This window comes from Crocodylus porosus, unplaced genomic scaffold (assembly GCF_001723895.1).
Source record: "Crocodylus porosus isolate Cpor-Errol unplaced genomic scaffold, CroPor_comp1, whole genome shotgun sequence".
Classification (NCBI taxonomy): domain Eukaryota; kingdom Metazoa; phylum Chordata; order Crocodylia; family Crocodylidae; genus Crocodylus; species Crocodylus porosus.
In genome coordinates this window covers 716,421-721,287 of record NW_017728922.1, presented here as the reverse complement: position 1 = coordinate 721,287, position 4,867 = coordinate 716,421, and positions in this window count along the sequence as shown.

Genomic DNA, 4,867 nt, shown 5'->3' with positions numbered 1-4,867 from the left:
TGCCACTGCACACCTGCCTGGACACCTGCATAATCACCTGCGCATCCCTCCAGCCAGCTCCACCCTGCAGCTGCCGTAACAAAGCCCGACACAAATGTAAATACTCCTATCTCTTGGCACCGACACCAAAAGCTCAACTGCTCCACGCTGCATTTTGCATCTGTTTAACCACCCGGCAACATTCCCCCAGACGCTGCAACCTGCTTTCAGGAGAACCAAGACCGGAGCCACTGGGAGCTTCTTGGGTAAGAGGCATCAGAGGCAGAATGAGCCCAAAGCAAGAAAATACAAACCAGCAAGGGATAGCAACACGCTGCTCCAGCAGCTCACGGGCCCTGCCTTGTTTCCAGATGTTGGTGCATGGAGATTTAAATACTTGGCTCATAGAGACAAGCTTCAGCCAGGACAATGGAGCACTTTCCCCCACCCATCATAATCACACGTGCAGCAAACCAGAGCCCACCTCTGCCGGGGGTGAATTCACTGGATGGGAAATGAGCCCAGGGAGAAGCAGCAGCCCCTCACCTTGCCCTGACCAGCAACCCCCCGCCCAGGAGTGCACAGCGCCAGTGGAAGCAAAAGCCTGGCCCTGCTCCACCCAGCAAAATCAAGAAGCCTTAGGTGACGGATTCCAGAATTACCACGAGCCTGCCCCACGCCTGCCGAAGTGCATGTAGTTTCGCTGTTTCCCTAACTGCAGCAACAAAGAATAGAAAAGGTGGGAGAGAGAGGGGGAGATGGACAGGATCTCACAGGCACCAGCCAGGCACCACCCGACCCCTTACCCATTTACAGATCGTAAGGTCTTTAGGGACCTGGGGTACAGGACCCGGCCATGCTTTGTCTGCTCGAGGGGGAAGTTCAGCCTCGGGGGTCTAGAGCCTGGGAGAAGACTCCCAGGTTTTTCTGGCCTTCTCTTTTTCCTCCTCCCCCCATCCCTGCTCTCTCTCAAAGGCCTCTGCATTTTGTGCAAAAAAAACAACCAAGATCTCTGCTTTCTGAGCTCCTCTCACCTCATCCAACAAACTCGCCTGACCCAAAACCTCAGGGATCCAGCCCCCGCCCCCGTCTCTGCCAAGTGCCCATTCGCCTCCTTTGCCCTGGAGCACAGCCACCTCCAAACAAAGGGATGAGAGGGAAAGTCTCTGCTCAGTAACACCCAACAGGAGGTTTGTGAATGTCTCCCCATCCAGCACATTTGCTCCAGACCAAAGGAACATTACCAGGAGCTGCCCAGACTCGCTCCACTCTCCGTGCAGCGAAGGCCTGCTGGCTGCCATCACCAGCAGCTGGGGGGAGGTATGTTCTCCCCGAGAGGTCTCTCACGGAAACTGGGAGGAACAGACACGCAGGCACCCTCCCAGAGGTCAGGTCCTGCCCCCGGAGACCCCGTGGTCCCCCACCAGACTTCAGACTCTGCCGCGTGAGATGGCAGAAGAGGGGCTGAAGCTTACAACAGAGTGCAAAGGAAACAACGCAATGCAGTGCAATGCTGCACGAGAGAGGCCCATCTCATCCTGGGACGCATCGCAGGAGGAATGTAGCCTGCTGTCCTCGGCTCTGGGGAGGCTTTCGTGGAAGGGCAGCGTCCACTTTTGGGCCCCGCGCTGCAAGCTGGAGAGTCCAGAAGGGAGCTCCGGGAATAAGAGGAGGTTTGGGAAACACATCCTGGGGGGGAAAGTTGAAGGAACTGGGTGTGTTTAGTCTGGAAAAGGAAGGGGATGCGGAAGGGTGTAATACCAGCCGTGTAGCACCAGCCATGTAGCATGTAACTGGCTGTTAAAAAGTAGGTGCGGATCGATTATCCTGCACAGCCGCTGCGGGGAATGATGAGAAATCAGCTGAACTGGCTGCAAAGAAGAAGGTTTAGGATGGGCACTAGGGACAACTTCCTAACTGCAAGGGCAGAGAAATCCTGGACCAGGCTGCCCCAGGATCTGATGAAATCTCCATCATTAAAAGAAAGGTTAATCAAGCCTCTGCTGGGGTGGTGCAGGCACCGGACCCTGTCTCAGGGCATGTGTCTGAACCAGGCAATCAGCCCAGGTCCCTTCACCCTGTTGGGGTTTGTCACTAGGTGCAGGGCAACCCCCCATCTCCAAGCCACTGTTGCAAGAGGAGTCCCAGAGCCGTACAGCCCTGAGCTCAAGAAGCCTCCCAACACCTGCACCCAGAGCTGGGAGTCACCTCCTGGGCCCATCAGAGACCGTTACTGCTACACGTCTTGAGAGGGCAGCCAGCATCACTCCCACTTCAGCCCAGCCCCTGGGGCTGCTGAGCCTCAGTGCAGCCGTCTGCAGTGAAGGCCCAAATCACTGCCACTCACTACTGAGCCCTGAACCCTGCAGGCCTCCAGGCCAGGCTGCTTCTAGCCCAATGCTGTAAAATGCCACAGCGTTTTGGAGGGCCATTGCCAGCATCCCAGTGCCCCCTTTCTGCTTCCCCAGCTGCACAGCTCCCTGAGCTGCCTTGTTTCTTCTGCATGCTGCTAAGAGCCAAAAAGCAGCAACTCTGGCAAGAAAAGCACCCCTGGAGTCTCAGGGCTGAGTTTTCAAAGCACAGGAATTCGTGCATTGGGAATCAGATGCGGATTTGCTGCAGGCACCCCCATACTGCCCTGGGGGGGGGGCATCTGGGGATACCCGCAGTGCCATCTTCTACCATTACAGCTCTAGTCAAGTAACCCAACAGCATGAAGCCAATTCAGCCACGAGGATCCCACCAACCTGTCCACAGCAACCCAGGCATTTGACGACGACCAGCTGGAAATTGCTGCCTAGTCCCTCTAGAAGCCTTGGAAAAGCTGGAGGTGACACACAACACAACAGCCCACCTGCCTATCACCACAGCTGCCCCAGCCCATTGCCCCCATGCCCTGCCCTCCCCACTGAACACAACCTGCGGAGCCTCGGACCGTCACAAGCTGTCACCTTCCACGCCAAGCGCCAGGCACATCCCAGGACCCCCAACTTCCTCCACAGACACACAGCAACACGCGTGCAAACCACCCTGAGACAAAACAATGCCCTGAAACGCTCTTCTCTTCCTGGAGAGAAGAGGAAGAAAACTTGTGCTAGATGTGCATTACCAGCAGGTGCTCGGGCACTGCAGGGACACGTGTGGTAGAAGAGCCAGGACAGAAGGGAGCAGCTCAAGGCTTCAGTCCTGCTATTGAAAGCTTCCAAGGGACCAGCACTAGCTGCTTCCTGAAACACCTCTGGCTCTGCAACATCCCGAGCAAGGGCCGTGTCCCAGAGACAGCAGCACTGGCGGGTTCGAACCCAGACCCAGCCTTGCAGCTCCTGCTGCGCCACGAACACAGTGCACAGATGCACCTGGGTCTGGGGGGCAGGGAGAGCTGCAGGGGTTTCCCCAGGAAACACCATTTCCTCCCTTCGCCTCTGCCTTCCTCCCTGCAGCCCCTGCTGGGCACTGCCGACGACTGCAGCTCCGCGCTGGTTCCGGGCTAGTTTCGGTTTTCCTACCCCAGGAAGCAGCATTCAATTAGGCTCATCAGGTGCCTTCCCCCTCTGGGTGCAGAGGCTGCAGCAGCAGCTCAGCCGGTGCCTGCAGACACTGCCAAGGGGAAGCTGAAAGGCCCCGGGCAGGGAGGTCTTTGGCAGGATGGCTCCATCTCCTCCACTCCGTTTGAATAACAAAAAAGGGGCCCAACGACTGCGTGCAAGACCCTTCCAGAGCCAGGCCTGAGCCATCTCCTCACAAACAGCCTGGAACAGGGCATTTCCTGCTAATCCTGGAGAGAAAAGAGGTGCATAAGAAAGGGAACCTTCAGCTCATTGAAAGCCCCCTCCTTGCCCTGCTCACCTGCTCCTGACCTCACCTGTGCCGCCAGCTCCCCCTCCTCCCTCCCCCACCCAGGTTTCCCACTCCTTCCCCTTGCTTTTTTGGCCTGGTTCATCCCTTGCCTTGATGCACCAGGGTGCATTAGACCTGCTGCTGTCTACACCGGGACTGCTCCAGGCTCGCCAGCACTCGTGGATGGGGAGGACACCCTTTCTCCTGGAGACAGCCAGGCCTGGACTCATCCCGGGCCAGGCGCTATCCCAGCCCCTTAGGCTGTGCTCATGGCTGTAGCATGTGCACACCTGCCATGTGTGCCTTGCGACTTCCCCCAGGAAACCCCAGCACCCAAAAGCGAGGAGACCCTCCTGCCCCCGGAGCAGTTCCTGCAGGCGGGCGCCACGGCCACGGCCCCGTGGGGCAGCGGGGAGCAGGGCACTGCCACGGCTCGTCTTCGCTCCCTTTGCGAGGTTTCTTTTTCTGGCCCCAGAACCGGTGCCGACGGGTGACAGGCACCAATACTGAGGGAAAGACGGCCCAGGCTTGCGGCCGGGCATCTAATCTCCTGCCCTCCATCCAGACTGCCACGGCAGAGCAAGCGAGGCCCCGCCGTCCGCGGCAGGGAACCTTTGTTTCTTTCCAGCCTCCTGCTACCTACATTTCCACCTCATTTTCTGCGGTAACAGCTTAACAAACGGACACACGCTTTCCGCTCGTCCCCAGGAGGACCGGCCGCCACCCCCTTTCCTCCGGGACCAATTCAAACGCTGCCAGACACCAGATCTGCCTCGGCATCGATTCCTGCTCGGCAGACGTGACCTCTCCCCCCAGCTCCAGAGGACTTTCCTTCCGCTCGTGGCCTTTGGGAGCCGGGGCTGAGCGCACCGGGATGCTCTGCGCGCTACCTGGAGGCTCCTTCCGAGGGGCTCGGCCTGGCGAAGCCCCTCGCCGCCCTCCCGCGCAGCCCGGGCACGTCTGTGCAAATGCCCAGGAGGTTTCCAGAGGAGCGGGACCCAGGGGTGCCAGCAGGACCCCCCGAGGGGGAGGCAGGGCTGCCGGCCCCCGC